Here is a 17,826-nt window from a genome sequence, read left to right on the forward strand (position 1 = left end):
GCATCTCCTATTAAATCTTTTCTAGGAGCTGAAGAGACACAACTATGCTTTTCTGGAGAGCATAATATGTGTGTCTGTAAACCTGCATTAGTAAGATTAGGCTGTAGAGAAATCTGTCTTTGGGATGCCTTGTAGAGGGAAAGAAACATTTGTGGTCTGTAAGAAGTGTCTATGGGGAAAATATTATAAGAAATTGTTTCTTTTGGGGTTTTATTTGGTCTATAAATTCAAAATCTTGTCTTAGGTATGCTTTTGTGAGAAGTTCCTTTGCTGACTGAAAAATTCATAATACTGTCATAGAAAGAATTATCTTTACTACTCCTTTTAAAAATTTCCCCCCCACAATTATTTGATGTGAGGGCCTTAGAAACACTCAGGTGTAAAACATAGTCTTTGTTAAGATTAATCATTCTCTGCCCTTTGAATTGCGTGTTATATGCTTACAGACTACATTTTTGAATCATCCAATGAGCTCTCCAGAAGAAACCAGAGACACAATATCTGAATTTTACCACATTTTTATTTAACGTGACTATGAGAGAGGGAAACAGGAAGGGAAAACAAGCAGCAATTTCTATCAAATGGCTTTAAGGTTTTTTTACATGTATCATTTAGGAAGAAGAAATGTATGTGTCCAAGGAGCCTTTAAAGTACCTCCTTCAGGACCAAAATAATGAGGAATTTTGGAGTGGTCATATCAGATGGGAAATGGTTTGAAAGGCACAAGACAAGAGGCTTGTATAGATTTTACTGTAAAAAAAGGTGTATTCTAAGATCATTGAACACCACTTCAAAGAAGAATAAGGTGAAGCTAAGTTTCTTGCTATTATCACGAACACTCAGGCAGTGAAACCATCACAACTTGAAGATTTATTCAGTGTGTTTTCAAAGGCAACTTTCAAAATGTATTTTGCCATTAAAAGTTTCAGGTTTTGTGGTGATGCGATGTTTTTATTGTATATTTGTATGTTCTTTGTACCCCAGTGGTTCATCCCAACCTTCCCCACTTCTACCCCCAGCTGGTCTGCTCCAGATCCAAGCTGCTCCCCCGGTGCTCCCAAAAATGGTTATCCCCTCCCTTTGTTCTGGCTCCTTCCCTGCCAATCGCCCAAACCCCTCCTGGAGTTCTGGATTGTTCTGTGTCTGTCACCCAAGCCCTCCCTAATTACCCAATATGGTCCCCATCAATCCCCCGAGATCCTGCCCCCTCAGATATCTCCCCTCTTGGAAATCCCCTAAACCTCGGCGCCCTATTGGGGCATGTGACCCCTCTCTCTCCACCCACCAAGACCATTGGACCAGATGTGAGTCCTTCCCTCCAGCGTCCCTCCCTCCTAATCCGCCTATTGGTCCCTAGTTAGGATACTCCCTCTGTTCACCCCCCCCCCCCCCCTTATGAGGTGTAGCAGCACTGCAACTGTTGCTTGTTCACCATGAATCCCCTTCGATGAGCTTGGATTACCTCCTGTGGCAAGCCTCTCTGCTACTTTTTATCTTTCCCTTCCTCGAGGGCTGCTGACTGCCACAGTGCTTGGAGCCGTAGCTCCCTTGGGTAGAGCAGAGGCTTCAGAGGAGCAGCTTTAAAGCTCTGTGCCTCAAGCTCCTCCCCACTCCTGCCGCACACCGCTGGAGCTAGCTTGGGCAGTGGAAGGCAGCGGTCACTGCGACAAGTTTTGTAATACAGTCATAGTTTCAAAGCATAGCAATACAATATTTTGGATAAATACAGATAATATATTTTGTGTTTACATATTCTCAACACTGCAGCTGGTTGCAGGGCTTTTTTTAGAACACCAGTGTAAAAAGAAAGGAAATCACAAGATGCTGTAAGGAAAGCAGCAAGTGAAATGTCTCATGAGGAGCAGTTTTCTTTAGGTTGCCAGGTGAAAGCTGAAATTCATTCCAACAGTCAGGTTTTCTTTCAGCTGCAAATTTCTCATCTGGATGTAGAAAACATGAAATTATATTCTCTAATTTATATTATGAGTAAAGGCAGACTTCATGATCTTAGCAGTTGGTATGGATTAATTTATAAGTTGCCCTAGCAGATAAAAGAAAACTGTCTTTTTTTCTACATTCCACACATATGTAGAGAAATTATTCATCATTTATTCAAAACCTCCGGTCTTCATACATCATGATAGTATAATACAATGATTTTTTAGCATGGGATTTATTCTCATATGGGAATGCATAATCTTTCTACTCTTCTTATATCTGTAACTATTCTGTAGACAAATGAATTTTTAATTTTTTTTTTCTGGAGTTACATAGAGAAGAATACATCCCACCAAAATCATGGATACCTTTTGTTTAAGAGGAAGCTTAACCTAGGAAAACTGAACAATCGGTTGTGTGATGAAATTGCCCTATGTATCTAAAATTTAGATGATAATTATCATCTCCATTGAAAAAGTAATATATCTACTTTCCAGAAGCAACTGCTATCCTATCAGTAGTAAATTTCTAGTTCATTCTCTGAGGAATCATTTCTAGATAATATAATGATCTACATCCAAGGTCCAGTGTCTGGGATACGGGCAGGAAGGAGGCCAGTCTGACATAGCATTTAGATAATTGTCTGGTAGATTGCATAAGCCATTTTCTTAGTCAAGTGAGAAGTTTCTATAAAGACAGTTTAAAGCTCAAATGGGAAGACAAGCAGGCAGAAAAAGACTCTTTTTAAATTGTCCAGGAGAAACTTGTAGCCTGGTCTGGCAGTCTCTTGAAGCCTGTGTGAGAACATATTGGCTCACACCTTTAGGTTTGGATCAGACCCTAATTAGGGAGTACATTTCAAATCTTTTCAGACTCAATATGTAGCATAGGAAGGACCATAAGACATTCTTACACTCAAGCACTTTGCAGTAGGCAAGGGACAGGTGTTGGTGCTAATTCAAAGGACTGCAGCACTGTGCATCAGTTCTCTCAGAGCTGGGAGGTACAAACACTGCAGCACTCTGACAACTCTGAACAATTACACTCCTAGAGTGCCAGAAAGTCAAAGTCCTCATGTTAAAGTAACAGGTTGCCCTTATGCCTACAGCTTAGTAACTGAGATGGTTCTCTTGCAGCAATGAAAAAAAAAAAAGACCTTCCAGATAAGGACTGTGAACAGGACTGCCCTAAATGCAGCACATCTGAATAGGCTATGAAATCAGCCCTCCATCCTTGCAAGAGGAGGGTTTGAGTATCTTCAGAGGAGAGTTTCTCCTCCAGCTTGCACAAACAAGTACACTTACAGAACAGCATGTGAAAAGCTACAATCCCATTAACCTGCAAAGGTACTTACCTTTTGACCTGAGAGGGCATAGAGACCTTAAATAGGGATTTGCCCTAGGAAGTTAAGGTGAACTTCTAAGGAGAGCTTCAAGGAGGAGTTCTTACAGGCTCAAGGTGCTCATGGGGATGCTCCTTTTTAAGGCATACTGTGACAGCAAACTCATAGATCTATTCTGGGAGAATCTTGCTGCTCCACCAAAAGAATTTAAAAAGGACAAGCAAACTTCATCTTTTATTGATGATAAAAAGTCTCGGAGGACATTATATATTGAGTTGGATGTCATTTGAATAGTTCCCTGTCCAGAAGCAATGAGATAGAAATAAATGTTTCTAATACTGGATAAAAGTTTTAGCACAGGAAGATTTTGAAAAGCAGCTGCAAAGAGGGAAATAGAGGGAGAACTTCTAAGGGAAGTGCTTTGTGAGAAAGAAAAGAACCACAGTTCAGGGGCGAGTATGCAATACTGAACTGAAATAACTCCACAACTCAGGTATAGAGTTAAGTGTGTCTGCTTGAAAAATACACTTCAGTTGGTAGGGACATGCCTTATGCAAGATGTATCAGTGCTTTCAGAGATAAATTAAATTCCTCAAAGACTGTGTAACTAAAGCAGAGGGATTGCACACACTTCATCTACTCTAAAAAATATCACAAGTGTGGATGATTGCTTGACATAGATCACAGAATCATGGAATACTCTGAGCTAGAAGGGACTTAAAAGGATCACCGAAGTCCGGCCCCTGGCCCAGCACAGGACAACCCCATTGGATTCACATCGTGTGCCTGAGAGCAAAACGTATGAAGATGCATTCATTGATCCATTTAAATAATCAAAGGAGATGCAAATCTTTGAAAAGCTAATGTCACATGTAGTAGGAATACATAACCTTTTCTTTCATAATTTTTTTACAATAGGGGATTTCTCAGAAGATAAGCCTTAGTGAGCTGTAACTGTGTTCATCTGTGTCTAACTAGAGCCATAAATTCGATTCTGACTTTTTGAGGAACTGCCTCTCTTCTTGGGGACTGCAAACAGTGCAAACACCTTCAGCAAAGAATGCCTTTCTTGCAACTTAATTGAATAAGCACTTGTTGTTCAGAAGATACCCCATGGCTGCCAAAACATCAGAATTTGACTGATGTTGAGGGATTTCTGTGAATGACAGGTAGTACACGATTCTGTTGCTATGGGCTTGATATATTTCTGTCATTGAACTACAACTTTATCTTGCTAATGCCATTGTAACTGTAATTTTTACAAACGGAAAAAGAAAGTATCTTGCAGAAAATAATGAGGTAATGTCATGATAAGATAGTCAGCAGGTAAGAAAAACAGGACGTTCTGAACAGGTTTATTGAAGACTGTAGGATTGGACATGTACTTAATTTAAAAATATGATGAAATTAAGTTACAAAGTTGGAATATCCTGTGCTGGCAGTGCTGGAACACCTGAGACATGTGTAACTCACATGCCACCACTGTAAATGCAGAGGACACTGCTTATTTGCAAGCACTGGACTGAGTAGGCCTGTCCAGTGTCAACTTTTGGGTTTGTGCTTCTTCTCTTTGAGGCTCACACAGACCGAGGTTCTGAACTGTCTGTTCTTAATATGAAAATAATCTAAAAATTACTACTAATGCTGTTAGTATTATTCACAGGAGTTGACGACTGCATTTCTTTAAGCTTCTTTACTTAAAAAGTTACCTGAAAACACTAAGGTGCTATCAACCTCTGTCTATTCTCAGGACATCTATCACAAACCCAAGCAGACATGCCCAAGCTTTGAATAGGTTTTCCTTGTAATTAGTCTGCAGAGAGCTTTACATTATCCATTGCTACTTTCAGTGTGTTTCACGGCATGTCACTGTGCTATAAAGCCACTTTTTATTCTTTGTCCACAAACAAAAACCGTATGAACATTTTCCAGTTAGCTTTGTATGACCAAAGCTCAGATTCAGCTAATCACTGTGTGTTGTGCCTCACAGCTCTCCATCTTTACTCTCTTTCTTTGGGCAAGCTCAATGTGATTCCTAGAGCAATTAACTCAGAGGGATTTTTCACTACATTTCTGTGTGATTCCTTCATTTATTATTTAGATGGGGTTTTTCCTTGCATTTGTAGAGATGGGTAGCAATGTGCAGGTATGAGAGAGTACATTGTACTTCCAAAAGACACTCTGGGAAGTTAATGAGGGAAACCGTGTCCAATTTTCTGGTCATCTCCAGCAGTTTTACATGTAAGTGTAATAAGATGGCATGACGACATGGTCATGGAGACACCTAAGAAGCACATAAATATCTAGATTTGCTTAGTGTAGGAAGATGAGGAGAAAATAGTTCATTAGAGATGTAAATCTAAGAACAGTCAGATGAGAGAAAAAAAAAATTACACTTTGAGAACCTTAGGAAATGAAGCTGGGTATTTGGGTCATGCCTAAAACCGAATGGGTAAAATAAGTGGGGTTTTGAACTGTTTGTCAGGGCAAATACGGCTTCTGTGACCAAGAAGACAATCTTATGGAAAGGTCCTCAATTTGTGAGCTGAGTTTTTGTTACTTTTATGTTCACATAGCACATGGAAGTGTTCCGAAATCTGGACCTGAGTGCTAGTCTAATATTCCCAAAGATCTGTGTTAAGTGTTAAGCTAGGCTTTACTGAAAACATATCCAGATGAAAAATTTCTAATGAGGGTTCTTTGGACAAATTAACATGAATTAGCTACTGTGATATCATGATCTCTAATAAATAATAACAATACAAGGGTGTTTAGGCACTTTTTAGTAAAAGAAATTGTTCTGGTCATAGCAAGTGCTTACTCTGATCTGTATATTTCCTCTTAATGACAATAATTCTCTGCTGTCTGTGGTATTATCTGTTGTGTGCCTGAGTGCTTTCTGTGAAAGTGTGTACGCTGTGATATGAAAATCTGCTCTTCTCTCTCCTGTTGGTTCTCCCTGATGTATGTATGTATGTATGTACACACACATACAAATGTCTGCAATACATGTACAGAATACAAATAAAAATATGCTAATGGAATTCTTAGCTCCTGAGAGAGCCAGGATTTAAGTGGAGCTTAAGTATAAAGCAGTCTTGCAAAACTCTCATGGATTTACCATCCAAGATACAATTATTGCTTATCACCCTTGTCAGAGTGATGATGATGACGATATACAATTTAGAAGAGAAAATCAGGGGGAAGCATGTGCTGATGAACATATTTTTTCTAAAGAAATGAATGCATTCCAAAGCAGATGGAAACAGTTGTAGAATAATTTATGTAACTGATATAAATATGGTTGATGAAGATTTTATTCTGTAAGTACAAAGAAGATCCAAGTTTCTGGAAAGCATATGCCGTACATTTAATATGTTGCATGTAGACAATTGATGCTTTCCAAATACAGACTGCCAAATGCACAAAGAGCAAAGCTTTGTCAAGGTTCATTCTAAGGTCAAACACTCAGTGCAACCATCAATCTGAACAACCTCTCAGTAACCTCCACATACTTCCAGACAAGATCTGGGATCCTTTGTGTCCTGATTAGAGCATACAACAGTTAATTCGTTTTAAATAGGAAATTAAACAGTCTTGTAAAGTGTTATATGAGGGTCATAAAATGGTTCTTGAGGTGCATTGATGAGAGCTGTTTGAATTCCTATTCCACATCTTGCTACAGCAAAGTGAAAGACCAGAACGATGGAAGAAAGTAATTGCAAACTTTTCACAGTGAAAAAAGCATGAAAGAAAATGTGTGGACTAAGCACTAAAAGGATATATCCTTAGATGGTTTGATTTTTAGAGACACTGTCTCTCTGTCCCACTGTCAGGAGCCTATGTAGAACTGGCACTGCAGGAAGCATGCTGTTTGCTGGGGACTGGAAGGAGCAATGCAGGATTAGGAATCTGGCAGAAAAGGAAGGACGGAAGGACGGGAGGAAGGACAGGAAGGACAGGAAGGATGGACAGGAAGAATGGACAGGAAAGACGGACAGGAAGGACAGATGGACGGCAGGCAGGCAGGAAGGAAGGAAGGAAGGAAGGAAGAAAGGAAAGAAGGAAGGAAGAAAGGAAAGAAGGAAGGACTTAAAAAAATCAGCTGAATATGTCCTCCACACAAGTATTGCAAACAGGGTGATAGCCCTGGTGATAGAAGAACACCGTTTGGGGTTTCGGTGGATTTTTGGAAGCTGCATGTTTTAGGAGCAGTGCTGTTCACTATTGTGGAAGAAAAAGTATTTTTTATCTGTTTTTATATCAAATAACAGCAAAGGCCTGATTCCCATACCTTGAAAAAGGACAATGGAATATTAGCAGAAGTTAGATAAAACAAGAATAAGTCAAATGCTGATACTAGGTAACAAGCAAGCCTCTGATGATGTGGTGGTGATGTGATTCAGAGAAGCACCCAAAAGTTTCCATGTTTACTCATAAATCTCTCTTACCTAGATGCTGGATTTTCTTGGGAGATTTTGCTGCTGTTAAATCGCCTTTAAAATTAGGTTTTCTGGTTTCAGTATTTTGCCTTTTGTAGATGATGGAAACACAAAGCACAGCAGAAAGAGTGGAAACAAAACCATTTAAATTACTTTAAATTAATAAACATAGTTTACCTTTTTACACTGAATAATTTTTGGCTGTAATTATATCAGTCCTTGTAGTACTGTGAGAATAAGTTATTATTCAGTTGTGTGGTATTTCAGTATTAACCACTCATTCAGTTCTAATATTTTTTGGGAAAAATAAAGCAACTTTTGAAGATTACTAATAACACTACATCAAAAGTGTCCAGGGATGAACAACCTAGAGGGACCAAAAGATTTCCTAATTCCTCTTCAGTGTCTGTCAGGGTCTTGCAGAACATAGGAAAGAGACAGGACCAGAATGGGTAGTGAATAATCTCTGCTCTGCTATTTCAAGCAGTGAATCATCACTGGAAGAGGAGAGGTTTGTGACACACTTTGGACAGGGATAATTGGGAAGCCAGAAGAAGACTAGCATTGGATTTGATGATCTTAAAGGTCTTTTCCAACCTATGGTTCTATGATCAAGACAGGGCCAGAAATTAAAAAGGCAGAGAAGTTGATGACAGCTGGCCTGAAATTCCTAGGAGTTTTTTCCATTGCCAGGAGTAAATTTGCATTGTCTATGCAAGAAGTACTGTTGGTGAAGACTTGCCCAAGCATGGAATGCTTTGTACACTGTAGTAGCCTCGCACAACAGAAACTTACTGAGGGGTTGGTTCAGTGCAGAGGTAGACAAAATCTCAGTTGCTGAGACCATGAATTTTACTATTGAAAGAGTTCAACCTCTGGAAAAATAGACAAACAAAAGGTAACACCACATTTTTCTAAACTATTAACACTGGTGTGAACTATGCTACTCAAAGAAACAGTTCTCACGTATCACATAAATTTTGCGTGCTTTATTGCTTACCGTTAACTTGCTCTGCAGTGATATACAAGTACCTTGAGTCCATTAAGTAGAAACGAAAGCATCTTCTGGGTATTCCCATGGTTATAATTTTATTTGGAAAAAGGAGAAATTCCCTGATGACATAAACTGAAAGAGTTTATTAGAATCATAGGGAAACCAAAAAACTGTAGTTTTGTAACATACAGCAGTCAAGACTTTATACATTTACAGCTTTAAGTGGGCCATCCATGATGACTAAACCTTGTCTAAAGACTTGGGGTTCTAGCAAAATGGTTATCATTCCCAGAAAATGAGAATGCATACATAAAGATATGTTTCGAGAAACAATAAATACATAATTAAATCTGTTCGTTTTACATCAGGTGAATAAGCATACTTACATATGCAATTCAGAGAAATTCTGACACATTCTTACTGATGGTCAGTTGTGTAATGTTCTCTTTGTTTATTCCTCTCCTTTTTTTAGTTACGCTACAAAACGTTATCTAATAGATCTCCAAGACAGAGGTTATTAAATAGGGGAACAATATAAGGGAAAACAATTTTTAAAGATGGTTAGATAATAAAATTACTTAAGAAAACTGTTATCACACATTACTCAATATTCTCCTAACTCAGTATCTACTTCCAATTGAAAGTTAATTGTGTTTTCCAGAGTGGAAACAGTATTTTGTTTCCAAACTTTCCCAGTTTCAACACCATTGGCAGTTCAGGAAAACACATTAATTTGCACAAACTTATAGTCAAGATGGATAGGGCCAATAATGGCCTATTATTCTAACTTATCTGCCAGTCTTTTGAAACAATGGATGAGTGATTTTCATCAGTGCTTGCAGTATGCAATTTATTGGGCACTTCAGATTATCTTTTGGCATCTTAATTTCTCCCATGCCAAAGGCAACTGACTACTAGCCCAGTTATTTATATTTCCAGAGTGACTTAACAAAAGCAGCTTTCATAGTTTTCTTTGGTGTTTCATACCACAGATATGCCTGGTTGGGAAAGTAGATTTATACAGAATCGCCATTGAAAATATCTTTAAGATGATTTATGGAAAAGGATTTCACATAATGACTGCATTTGGTAAAGCTGAAAACTGCTTTGTTGATTTTGTAATTTTGAGATGTTCACAAGGCCTGGGGATGAACTCTGTCTTGAGCCCCTCTTCTCTTGACATCCAATCCATTACATAAAAAATGTCCTAAAACTTACTTCCTGCATTGTTCCTGTCCTTCTATAAGGATCAGTGTGGTACAGAAAACAAACTTAAAAGGAAATTCAGTGATTCACTCAGAGATTTATCATTTATAATTTGTTACATTTACATGAAAGATTACTTTGTTTTTTAACAACCCCCAGTAAAGTCCAAGGCCAGATCCTGTGAAGTGCAGAGCATCTAGTGATACTGCCAGCTGTGCTCATAGCTGTTGTCTTCAGCAGGCACTTGTGGCTCTTGGAAATTTCCATCAAGCCTACAATACTTTTCAGTATTTGGCAGCAAATAAACACGATCCTAAATCCATAGTTTAGGAGAATGAAAACAGGACAATAAAATGATCATCCCACAGCTCTCCCAGAAGGATCTCAAAGGAGCTGTGGTTGTTATCAGCCTAGACAAAAAAGCAAGTCATGACTATTCTGAAGAAACAAATGCTTACTTTAACAGGCAGAAAAAAAATTAGCTAAGCCCATTTTCAATTAATGAAGGGAATGAATGCTTGGGAAAGGAGAACGTGATTCTTTGACAAGTGACAAATATTGGAGATTAGATGGAGAAATTACCACCCGAAAAACACCCAGTTGTTTTTATGAGTGGCCAGCTCTGTATTTGAGCATTCTTTTACATGAGCCTATGAAAAAGCAGAAAAGCTTCTTTTTCTGTGTTACCTTACACCTGCCCTCATGTTCTGTCAGTTTTAGCTATTTAATGCAGAAAATCATCCCTTACATAGTCAAAGGAAAGTATAGGAGAAAGTTTCACGAAGGATGTCTGGACTTCAGGCAGCTCTCTTGAAAGCTGTTTATTGCATAGGCGAAGTTACAGCATTTCAGGGGGTGGGTATCCAGAGCCAGCCCTACAGCTGCCAGCTCCAGCTGTAGGCATACCTGAAGCCACTTTCTGTTCCAGTTACAAAGCATTATATACTTTTCTTTGAAGAGTATCCTAACACATAACAACCAATAAGCACCATACACAATACCTTTACATTTGCCTATAGCCTATCATAACTACTACCATCACCATATTATAGTCATTATTATCCAATCACAAGAGTAAGTAAGTTACAATTTAAGCTTACAGTGGAAAATTCTCAGACCTTTCTTCTTCTTGCTACATCAACATTTCTTGTTTGCCTGACATATCTCTCTTTTTGGCAAAGACATGTTTTCTATTTACTTACGCTCTTCTTGAGACTTATTTACTTGGTGAAAAACATGTCTTTGTTTGTAGTCACATACCTTTGTCCTACTCCTAAAAATCTCCTTCCAACTCATCTCCAACCTTTGCCTTCTCAGTTACTCAGCGATCAGTGTTTCAGCAAAACATCTTTTACTCTATATCAAAACTTGCTTTCATTTCTACCTCATCCCCAGTTTCTACATTCAGAGATTTTTCTGCCAAGCCTACATACCTGTGAAACTTTCTTACCAAACTTTCATCCTCCCCAACAGGAAAGAATAGCAAAAGAGTAAAAACAGTTGTGCAGAAGCGGTTGTATGAAAGCTGTTCAATGCCTCCTTCCTAATCTGTAGGAAATAAAAACAGCTCCTCATTGTCAAGAATGAAAGACTATTGTTCTGGAAAAGCCAGAGCCATGAAGCTAATTACACATTTGCATTGATTTGGTGAAAACTGAATGAAGTTAAATTAATACAATACAGATGTAAACCAATTTTAATGTCTGCACATAGGGGTTTTCACCAGATAATTTATTTAAAACCAATTTTGAGCATAAACAAGACCATATTTCTTTTCTTTCCCTTCTCATTTATAGACTGAAAATTAGGTAATTATTTCAACTTTGATTTTGATAACTCTACATTAAAAACACAGCTGCATTTTTTATAAGCACAAGTCTCCTAATAATTAATATACTGTATGTCCTTTCAAAAAGAGAGCCCAAATTCACATCTTTCTTTGTAGCCAAATCCCACATGCAATGAATTTACTTCAAACCTGGTCCAAAGCCACCTTGGCTAGCAGAATCAAAATCATGGCATTGTGATTGTAGGAGGATAACATTTTTTCCAGAGGCCACACTTGCTAATTGAAATATTAGGTAATACCATGCAAACTCCAGAATAACGGTAAGGAAAATGGAGCCTGAAAAATAGGCACAATGGGTTTCTCTAGTGCGGGAGGAAGATCACATTCCCTCTGCCTCTTCTCCTTCCATGTCACTTCATGCTCCATCCTCAAAAACTCCTTCTGTGTAATGGGCATTAGTAGTAACTTACTGTCATGCTTGCTCCGTGGTACTTAGCAGAAGAGAAAGAAAAGAAAAACCCTTCTTAGGACATACAGAAATGAATAGTGTTATTTAAATTTCACATTGATGTTGTGGCATAAGTGTAAAGTGATGGTATATTTCTTTCGTGATTAAAATTCTGCAGTGGCATTGGCCTGAAATATGTGTTTAATATCAGACCTTTGCCTAAGTGCGTACAACTGTACTGTCCCTCTAGATCTTTTATTGTCCACAGTTCTTAACACTCGAGCTGATTTTTTCAAGTTTCCAAAATGACAGGGGTATGAGTTGAACAAATATCTCCTAGTATCCCACTTAGCAGTGTGACAGATTTCGTATCAGTAGGTATGAGCAGGGTTGGGAAACCATTTCTCTGCTGCAGCTAATAGCATTTCTGGTAGGCGGACATTTTTCTCTATTTCCTGTCAATATTTATGGCATCTCAAAATGTCAAGAAGTCTTCAGGCATTTCTGGAGGAAAGATGTGTTAGTCTTAAACTTTTAGGGACCGAGTCTGAAGAGCTGGCCAGAGTAACAACACGTACACCGATACAGTTTGAGCATCATTCTCCCTTTATTGTTTAACTATGCAGGTTTATATCTACTTTTTGCAAAGATTCACGCCCAGTCCCTCTACACAGCCTCTAATCAGCAGGGGAGATGACCAGTGTATCACTTTGCCAAGGACTTTCAGGGCTGCCTGCAGCCAGGTGCTTTCCAGACTTGCTTGCAGCCAGGGGGCAGTTCAGGGGCTTTTCCTCAGCAACCCTGAGTTGTCCAATCTTTCCAGGGGTATCATATTCCCCGGTTCCACAAGGAATCCCTCTACGCATCCCCCATTTTCTTTTTGGGCAACCCAGGCCTGGGCGATGATCTTTCGCAGCCCCGCTTTAATGCAAGAAAAAATGCACCCAAATACTATTAAGCCTAATATAACTACAAATAGCAATCGGCAGCTTTCTACTACCAAGGTACGCAGCCATCCGGTGATACCCAGGCCCTTAAGCCAATCTCCAATAGGGTCGTCTGTCTCCCGAAGGTTATGCAGGCCTCTCTTCACCGCACCAGAAACAGGCTACTTAGCCTGTCTGGGGACCAGGAGGTGGGCCAGTGGCCCTTGCCCCCTTTTTTACACCCCTCCAGTCAGCGCTGCGGTGATGACTTGTCCCTGTTTTTGCAGGACATTCTGCAGCGTTGCGGTAAATGCAGCTGTTTGAGATGACTGCTCTGCACGGCTAGCACGCACGAGCATCTCATCTACTCCTGCTCCCTGGGGCAGAGTGGCAAGAATTGTCTTAGTTTGCCTATTAGCATTTTCAAAGGCAAGGGTCCGGAACATTTGCTCTTGGAGCTCTTTGGAGAGCTCAGTTGCGTTCTTCAAGGCTGCTGACAGACGGTCAATGAACTGACCATATGGCTCCGACAGCCCCTGTTGGACTGCTGCATATGGAGGAGACTTCTTTTTTCGGGTACTGACAACAAGGCTTTATGGGCAAGAGTCTGTGACAAGTGATGAATGATTGTGGGCATGGTCAGCTGCGTCACCATCGCTCCAAAAGCCCAGCTCCCAGTTAGCATGTCAGCTTGGATTGCATACAGTGGGTCTTGCGTATCCCCTTGGTGTCTGCTAGCTTCTTCTTGTGCTAGCCACTTCCACGTTCGCTCCTAGAGCAGGAACTGTGAAGGGGTTAACAACAATTGTGGATGATGATGCAATCATTAGGACACAGGACATCTGCTGTAAAGATAAACTGCAGGATGCTCGGTGTAGCTTCGGACCGGAGGCCATGCGTGGTGAACGTTTGCTTCGCTTGCTGCAAGATCTTCCAGTCATGGGGCTCCCACCTTGCGGTGCCCCCCTGTATCAGTACAGGCCAGGTTACGCTTGCCAATCACCCTCAATGATTGCATTACGGACAACTCCATTCCATCTCTTTCGCAATGGATCAGTCTTTGCCATCAGTGCTGACAGAGGCAATGGCTGCACGTCCTCTTGCTGGGAGGGAAGGGCTGTAGGCCCTGTGCCCGGTTCTCCCAACGGGAACACAGGAGTTTTGGTGGCTGTCTTGACCGGTGGGTCCACAGGACGCCATGGTGCTGATGGTGTGGTTTCGCAAGCCTTAGACTCCAGCGCGTCCTGACGCATAGACAATTCAGCAAGGTTCTTCATTAATTCATGCATCATCTCTCGGTGCTTCTCCTCCTCTTGGAGCTGACCCCCGACATCCCTGGCTGGCTCTGGCTCTGTGGGTGACAAAGTCGTGGAGGCTGCCTTGCAGTCGGACGATAATCCGCTGTCCAGCAGAGGGGGGTGACATGCTGTCATTTTCGGCTGAGAGCTAGGACCACTCGCTTCTCCTATGCTCATCTTCACCCTGAGGCTGTACTTCCGCCTTTGCCGCCATTTCTCCTTCAGGCGTCTCGGGGTAACTTCCTTCCCTGTCACATCCAGCAGCTCCCGCAGTGAACGTATGGGTGCTCTTGTTCCCTTCATTGGTTGACCCGCAGTCAGGCCAAAGAATTGCACAGCCCTGGACTCTGCCCTGGCCTCTGGCTGCCACTCTGTGAGACCCCCCTCTCTTTCTTTTCTGAGGCTGCCACCCCCCACTGCCTCCATGGCTGCTGCAGCCACCTTCCTCTCTGCTTTCATTTCTGCAAGGGTATTAGTCACAGCTTTCCAAGCTAATCCCAGAGCTTTTGCTTTTTTACCTTCCTTTCCTCCCTCAACTGTGGACAGCCACAGTCTGTTTCCAATTTCCCACCACTCTTCGGTCAAAACCAAAAGCGAAGTGCATTTCAAAAACCCTTGTTCCTGGGCCCACGTTATTAGGGCATAGAGATCTTGGTCTTTTACAGTCTCGCCTCTCTTAGAGAGAATACTGGCTAGGAGACGAGTTGCAGCTTCATATTCCATAGCTTCTTACCTGGGGGGACTCGATCGGCCACACAAGCTCCGGTCTCCAGCTCCACTCAACTTTTTTGCTGGGACACTCCCGCTCCAGCTCTCCAGGCTCCTCACTGTTGGTACGATGATTCAGAGTCTTGCCACATTTAAATGAAAACAAACCGCATCTAAGCAAAACACATTTAAGCGAAAAACAAACTGCATTTAAACGAAAATCACTCGAGTCCCTGTTCGGGTGTCAGGTTTTAGGGACCGAGTCTGAAGAGCTGGCCAGAGTAACGACACATATACTGATACGATTTGAGCATCGTTCTCCCTTTATTGTTTGACTATGCAAGCTTATATCTACTTTTTGTAAAGATTTACGCCCAGTCCCTCTACACAGCCTCTAATCAGCGGGAGAGACGACCAGGGTGTCACTTTGCCAAGGACTTTCAGGGCTGCCTGCAGCCAGGTGCTTTCCAGGCTTGCTTGCAGCCAGGGGCTTTTCCTCAGCAACCCTGAGTTGTCCAATCTTTCCAGGGGTATCATATGCCCCTGTTCCACAAGGAATCCCTCTACATTAAACTCTCTCAATATCTTCATTTCTGCTTGTCACCCCTCACTGACTTTCAGCTGGTGAGTTTTTACAAGGTAACAAGGCATGGTCCAAGGTTTTTACCTGTGGTCCTTAAAATCAGAAGTTTGGTGAACTTGCAGGTGGAAAGGGAGAATTCACAGATATCCTAAGAATTGCGTCAACTGCTGAAAAGTGAGGAGTGAGGATGCTAACATCAAAGTGATGGACTGGAGAGGACCACATCACTGCTGCATAACACAGAAATTAAGTAAGGGCCATTTCTGAGATGTAAACCTGTACACAAAGAGGTAAATGATTCTGCATGTACATATGAAAGAGAACGAATACAAGCATATAGAAAAAAATGGAACAATGCTGCAGACTTACTCTACAGCCGCGTATACATACACATGTAGGAGAAATAGAGAGTGTGCAGGAACTAATACTTGCCTTCTGCAAATAAATTATTGTTATATTAAAATAGTTTAAACAAGCAGGCACTAAGATTTCATATATCTAGAGGCATACAGCGTATGTCCTTAAAAGCCAAGATGCATCTATGACAGGGTAAACCAACTAAAATTTATATTTATTCTTCCTAGTTTGTATAAAACCAGTAACTCTTTATTCGTCATAACAAAATTGACAGTTTATTGTATTTAATTATAACTTATGAAAAATTTAACGTAATCTTTAACATTAAAATTATTTAGTGTAACATAATCCACAATAATCACAGAATCACAGAATAAGCTGAGTTGGAAGGGATCCACGAGGATCATCAAGTTCAACTCCTGGCCCTGAATAGGACCATCCCCCAAATGTTGATGCAAGCAATTCATTCATCCAATTAAAAATTTAGCACTTGATGTACTTACTTCCTAAAAAAGTAAGCTTTTTTTAAAAATGAAAAAGTTATTAATTGTGATTTTATAAGTCTTTTTTTGCCCCAGTGTGGATGTTTTCATGATTATATATTTCACATCTGGGAAGTCAGGATGCACTATCTTCTTTTCATCAAAATGAAAAGTGCAGACAGAATTAACTTCCATACTCACAGAGCAGTAAACCAACTTGTAAATCTAAATAATTGGTTCCCATGGTTCCATCTTCTTAGCTCATTTCCATTCCAAATAGCTGCAGGAGTTCTTCACTAGAAAAAGATGAACTCAGTGTGTCTTGCTCTCGTATTTTGTTTCAGGGCTTTCTTGGAGTTTCTGCTTGAATTCAGCTTGAATTCAGGGATCCTGGCACCTACATCAAAACTGTTGAGGGTCCTGAACCTTTGTCACAGACTGCCCTCTTCCAAAGTACTCAGTACTCACAAAGAAGATTAAAAAATCTGAAGATAAAATTCCCTGTGGTGGTTTCGCTGGTTCTCTGATCAGCAGAGGTTCCTCCTGGGTGAAAATGACTTGATTTTAGGTATTAAACAAAAGGTTGTAAATTTCCCAGAACTTGGAAACTCTATAAAGCAAGGAGTAATAAAAAGTTTGAAGAGATTTGGAAATATAAATTACAGCCTAAGAGTGGGTGTTAGAAACAACCCATGTAGTATTTCACTTTGGTCTCCTTCCCAGTCACTGGTGACAAAAATGCTTCTTATGTTTCTAGTTGAGTATATTAGAATGGAGTCAGAATTTCTTAGCAATAACACCAGTCTGCGATTCAGTTATGTGGGAGATGGTCAAACCCCTTTTCCCCATTCTAAAAAATCATGGCACTTCCTATCCTATTCCTATTTCTTTCTGTGGATATGAAGAAGGTCTCTAGAGAGACCTTTGCTTATCTCTGTATTGATTTTGCCTGTTGCACTGAAAACACATTGATTCAGAAGCTGCCTGCAACTGTGTTTCTAAAGTGTTTAATATATTAGGAGCTGACTCCTCAGCTGAGGCATAACACACATAGTTGATAATGATGGTTTCAAGCTGTGATAAAAATTATGCCACCAAACAGCTTCTCTGCTTGAAAAACGATACTGAAATCAAGAAGTAAACAGTGGTCTTCAAAATTTGGCCTTCTGGTTTGTTTACTCCAGCAGTGCTCAGTCATTTTAAAATATTGCCTGTGTTTACCTTAACTTTGGATAACTTTGTCAATCTAAGAGAAAATCCCATGGTAATCAATGTCTGTTTCTTTTTTACTTATGTACCTCTTCTTTCTTCCT

The sequence above is a fragment of the Coloeus monedula genome, assembly GCF_965178545.1.
Source record: "Coloeus monedula genome assembly, chromosome: Z".
Classification (NCBI taxonomy): domain Eukaryota; kingdom Metazoa; phylum Chordata; class Aves; order Passeriformes; family Corvidae; genus Coloeus; species Coloeus monedula.